The sequence below is a fragment of the Ovis aries genome, chromosome 5 (genome assembly GCF_016772045.2).
Source record: "Ovis aries strain OAR_USU_Benz2616 breed Rambouillet chromosome 5, ARS-UI_Ramb_v3.0, whole genome shotgun sequence".
Classification (NCBI taxonomy): Eukaryota; Metazoa; Chordata; class Mammalia; order Artiodactyla; family Bovidae; genus Ovis; species Ovis aries.
The window spans coordinates 81,949,699-81,955,792 of NC_056058.1; the positions used below are offsets into that span (position 1 = coordinate 81,949,699).

General features: G+C 37.5%; 1 long non-coding RNA gene across 1 annotated transcript; it reads left to right on the forward strand.

Moving 5' to 3' along the window:
- Positions 1-701: 701 nt before the first annotated feature.
- On the forward strand, positions 702-5,122 carry LOC132659853 (uncharacterized). The gene is made up of 2 exons (XR_009600757.1): positions 702-889; positions 4,811-5,122. It is a non-coding gene; the product is annotated as an uncharacterized LOC132659853 (long non-coding RNA).
- Positions 5,123-6,094: the final 972 nt, after the last annotated feature.

Consider the following 6,094-nt stretch of genomic DNA (forward strand, 5'->3'; position numbering starts at 1 on the left):
CCTGGGTTTGGGATAGCTGACAAGTTCCTATTCTTCATTATCTGAAAGCATTCCTCCTTATTATCTGAAAGACTAACAACCAGAATCATATCCAGGGTTAAAGTGCTCACATGTTAATTGAGGGAATAAAACATGGGAATGTTTTATGTGACAACCTAGGCATTACACTAGGCAAATGAAAATTACTGTGTCTAGCATTGTGGATGAAGCTGTAGGTCATCCACAAAGCTAGACATAGAGGCTGGGATGGATATAGCTTGATTCCATCAAGATGGTCCACAGGTGAGCGAGGAAACTCTCTTTCTGGAATGGCAGAGGTGACTGAGTCATATATACCTCTCATCTTCCAAATAGGCTATTCTGGACCTAATCCCATCTTTTCTAAAACTGACACATGCTACTGTCATTCCAATATCCCAGAAAATCTCAACCAATTATGGCTCCAGGCTCAAACCTTGAAATGTTCAGTCTATATCCATTTTAGATGCAGCTCTTTGAATATGCCTCATTTTGCTCCAGAGATGTATGAAAGATGAGCTGTCTTTCTCTTAGACCCCAACAGATAATTGAGAAGCAGGAATAAACAGATTACAAGAATACTCCCATCTGGGGAGAGAGGTGGACAAAAGAATATTGCATCACTGGTCTACGCCATTCAGAAATCCAGTGAGACAAATATCAGCCCTACCCACTCTAAGAACAAGAAATATTTTTTGGTAAGGATCTAGTTCTGATCCCTGGAAATCACTTCTCCAGTTCAATATTTTGAATGATTTCAGCTCTAAATTTTTTATTTCTCTATTGTTGTCTCCAGAATCTCCCCCTTCCCAACTGGCAGATAATTGCTTTACAATTTTGTGTTTCTTCCATAAAACAACGTGAATCAGCCGTAAGTATACATATGTCTGCTCCCTCTTGAACCTCTCTTACACCCTCCAAACCCATCCTACTCCTCTAGGTTGTCACAGAACTTCGGGTTGAAATTTCCACCTTTTGATAACCTCTCGCTTTTACTAGGTCTGAGGATTTTTCCTAGTCTAGTTCTTGATAAGGGAAACATAGGGGCCCAAAGGTTTCTTCTTTAACTGCCTCAGTCAGTCCCCTTTCTTCTATGCAGGCAGTGCTTTTGCTAGTATAACTCTGTTAAAAACTTGTGATTTCCAATAATTATTTTTGTACAGATTTCGTTCACCAAAAGCAACACTCTCAATCCCATCTACTTTGATGAGGCATTGTCAGGCTGCTGGAATGGTCTTAGAAACTCTTAGAAACACTTTTTTCTAGTTAAGAAGGTCAATAAACACTATCTGAATTCTTTCAGATGTCTTTAAAAAGGGGTCTCTCAGTCATATCCCTGATTTAGTCACTGCCCCAGATCTTATTTATCTGAAGAGTATTTTATCATTTGAAGAAGATATATATATACATACATATATATATATATATATATATAAACAGTTTTTATTTTCCAACCCAGCTTCAGGCAAGTTGGGCAATATTCTTTTGTCCACTGCACACTCCAAATGAGAGTCCTTATGTAGTTTGCCTGTTCTTGTTTGGTTAGCTGTTGACGGAAGTAAGGGGGACAACTGTGCAAGAGTTTCACATGCTCCAGTAAGCTAATTCTGGCCTTGTTCACATGGTGATGTCACGGTTCCAAGAAAGAAGAGAAAGGAGCAAGGTGTCAGAACTGGTGCCTGGTCACTTCTTCCACATTCTAATGGAAGGAATATCATGTTATTACATAATCCTCTTTTTACTTTTATGATATAAATATTTAATCATAATTGCAAGAGCTGACTCATTGGAAAAGACCCTGATGCTGGGAAAGTTTGGGGGCAGGAGGAGACGGGGACAACAGAGGATGAGATGGCTGGATGGCATCACCACCTCAATGCACATGGGTTTGGGTGGACTCTGGGAGTTGGCAATGGACAGGGAGGCCTGGCTTGCTGCGGTTCATGGAGTCGCAAAGAGTCGGACACGACTGAGCAATTGAACTGAACCGAACTGAGGCATTAGAAATGGCAAAAGCAAAATATCACTTGCAGAAAAATAGTTAAAATTAGACCCTTCCACTATACTAATAACTGTGACTTTTAGATTACTGGAGTCAAAAGAAATTTTCAGAGCAAAAATAATTTTAAAAAAATCTCCAAAGAAATATTATTATCAGAATGGATTCAGATCTTGATATCTGAAGCACATCTTGATACTGAATGAGCTTCAGAAAACATTTTCAAGAGATAACAGCAATGTGTAGAACAGTATTATGTCAAAAAAATACAGTCACATCTGCATATATGCATGAAGACAAATATGCATACATATATATGCATGCACGTGTTATACACACATGCATATACATTTCTGTTTATTTTCTATATCTCCAAAATGATTTTTAAAATCTTGGTAAAACTGGTCACCTCTGAGGAAAAATATGGCTGCATGTGGACTAAAGATGGAAGGAGCATATTTTTAACTATAAACTTTTTATACTCTTTGCTCTAGTACCATGCCTAATTGCTAACTCAAAAATTAATATAAGAATAAATAACTTCCAGCAAAATGAGAAAATTATACAAAATTGTAACTCTGCTGGAGAACTGAGTCCTCACTCTGTTCTGCAGTTTGTCTGCTGGTTTAGCTGCAGTTAAAATGACGACCGCTTTATGGGCCTCAGTTTTCTCCTCTGAGGTCCACTAATATTTTACCTAATAATTATGTCTCCTACACTAGCAAGTAGGTTCTTTACCACTCCAGACACTAAACAGAGGTGTATAGAGTGAATGATTGAATGGAAATTGTCTCAATTATTACTAGAAAAAAATTCTCAGGGGTCTGACATTTTAGGCAGAGTTTGAAGCTCCTTAAGCTGTTAATATACAACTGTGCTCTCATTAGAAGTGCAGTATATCAAAGAGCTCACCCTGTTTGAACAGTCAGGAAAGTAAGGTTCTCACTTAGACAGAAGCTGTTATTTGTATGTCTCATCTCTCCCTCAGTGGCTGTGGCGATACATATTTAGTCCTGAACTTATTTGTGATTAGATTCCAGACATCATTATTCCAATTAGCATCCTTATCTCCAGAGAATAAGGGACAGGCTGACTCACACTGTTACAATTTACAACCTGAAAAATTTCAGATTCTGAAGAGAAAACCTAAACCAATTTGTCAAAAGAAAATCTGATTTGTTTGTTAGAGCTGGAAATCATTATCTTATATATTTATAATAGACATCTGTTTCTGACTCAAACTGAAAACATATAACCCACCAGAATTTGATTGTGTGAAAGTTTAAGAAACATTTACCACTTTTAACTGATTAATCAATAAAAATATATATATTTCAAGAAATAGATCAAAAACTAATTAAATGCTCATATGCTCTGTAACAGCTTTTCTGTGGGTGACATTTGTGATAATTAGTTTTTCATTTCATATAATTTTGCAAAAAATTATGAAAGCTACATTCAAAAGTTATAGTTTTACAGGGGAATAACCTTGAAATTGAAAAATGTCATTAATTCTAAGGTTGAAAAAGTTTTGCACAGTTGGTCTTAAACCATCTCAAGTTTTCTATATATTTCAGTAGAGGAGAAATCCATACTATAAACTTTCCCAAGCTGACATTAAAACAGAAGAAGAAGAACTAAAAATGTACATGCACATTCATTCATTTATTCAAAAGCTCCTTAGTTAAGTACAGGCACTATATTCGGTATGTGGGATTTTAAAATAAGGATTACACATTAATTTTTATTCAGTCTTGATATATCTATATATATATGAACTGAAATAAATATAAGCCAAATTTTTAGCTTTAAAAAATGTTTTTTTTTTTAAATCATGCAAATCTAAACTGCATATCCAAGATAAGTCAACAAATTTGCTTAGGGAAAAAACTATAGAACACCACTACTGTATATATTGCTAATTAGACTGGTAAACATTCAAATCCATTCCTTAGTCTCCCTATTTTCCAGCAAGTCATTCAGTAAAGCCTTCATTTCAGAACTGTTTTAGACACTGGACATACAGCAGTAAGCAAAATGAACACAAGTTGCCATCTTCATCTAATTTCCTATCAAACTTCAAAACAGAGTCAATAAAGTAATAAAATTGAAAACACAGGGCTTCCTTGGCTGGGTGAACTTGCACATTGCCCAGAACTAAGAGGAGGATAAATAAAAGGTCAGTGTGCTTTGTCTGGGCTATCAGTAAGCTGCAGGTTACAATTAAGCAATGGCTATGATCATCAGAGGCCCCCCAGGTGGCTCCTTGGTAAAGAATCTGCCTACGGAGCAGGAGATGCGGGTTTGATCACCGGGTTGAGAAGGTCCCCTGGAGAAGGAAATGACAAACCACTCCAGTGTTCTTGCCTGGAGAATTCCATGGACAGAGGATCTGGGCAGGCTACAGTCCATGAGGTCACACAAGAGTCAGACAGAACTTAGTGACTAAAAAACATGATCACCAAAACTTCATACCATTGTCACCTCACTCATTCTCAACTCTCCAAATCACTTTATCTGAAGTAGTACTGTTCATCCCCACCACTCATCCCTGCTTTGCCCCACCTGTTGTCATTCATTGTTCAGTGCTCAGGCATGTCCGACGCTGAGACCCCATGGACTGCAGCACACCAGTCTCCCCTGTCCTTCACTACCTCCCAGAGCTTGCTCAAACTCATGTCCATTAAGTCAGTGATGCCATCCAATCATCCCATCCTCTGTCATCCCTTTCTCCTCCTGCCTTCAATCTTTCCCAGCATGAGTTTTTTCTAATTATTCTGTTCTTTCCATCAGGTGGCCAAAGTATTGGAGCTTCAGCTTCATCATCAGTCCTTCCAATGAACATTCAAGATTGATCTCCTTTAGGATTGCCTAGTTTGATCTCTATGAAGTCCAAGGAACTCAGGACTCTTCAAAACCACAGTTCAAAAGCGTCAATTCTTCAGTGCTCAACCTTCTTTGTGATCCAACTCTCACAACCGTACATGAGGACTGGAAAAACCACAGCTTTGACTATAGGGGCCTTTGCTCCACCTAGGTCCTCTTTTAATCACAAGCCCCTGTTTACATCCTTTACTGGATATAAACTTTCACAATCCATCCTTATCTTTTTGTTGTTTTTGTTCAGTTGTTCAGTTCTGTCAGACTCTATCCTTATCTTGAATCCTTAGTTAATCTCCATCTCTCCCAAAGAGAAGGCAAACTCTATGAGGTCAAGGTCCTTATCTCTCTCGTTCACTGTTGCCAAGCACATTCTGACATATAAAAGAATCTCAGTAAACGAAGAATGAAACAAACTATGAAACATTTAAGAGATATACGTAATAGATTGTGTAGAGGCCTGGAGGTAGTGAGTGAAGTCAGCTGACATAACAGAGAATAGATAAATCTGGTTAATGTTAATGCAGTGGAAAGGGAGATTATAACCTTTTGCCAAGAAAACATTTTGAACCCATAATAGTTTCTGCATAAGACCCAACCTGATTAGGCATCCTACACTTAATTTCTGTGAGATTCTGCCTTTCTTGCTCCATATAGATCTCTACATTAAATTTCTTATCTTTAGCAATCTGGATAAGTCTCTCTCTGAGTACAATCTTCTCACCAATCTACTGGCAATATACCTTACTTGATTCATGCATTGCTCCTTGACAGACCAATGTCACATCTGTGACACAGGTTAACTTTAAAAAATCCTCCCTTCAGAGAATTGGCATCATTTTCTTAACAGTATTAAACCAGTAAGAAATGAAATTATTCTAGTTATGTGAAAAAGTCTATCCTAGCTTAGTAATTCAAAATCAGTTCAGGCTATGTTGATTATCTTGTATGTGATCTGGAGACATCAGAATATTTCCTGATAGTAACGTATATCAACATCATAAAACCACAATATCCAAGATGGGCTGCAGTCATCAGCAAGAGAAAGCAATTTAATGACATATAAAAAGATTTTTGGCTGAATTGAGTTATTCTCGTCTGACAGCCAGTTCCAGTTATGAGGTTTAAACTCTAAGGAATTTGAAGACTTATTATTTTAGAGATTACCTGCACTCTGAGTGGCCACAGAGTAGCTGA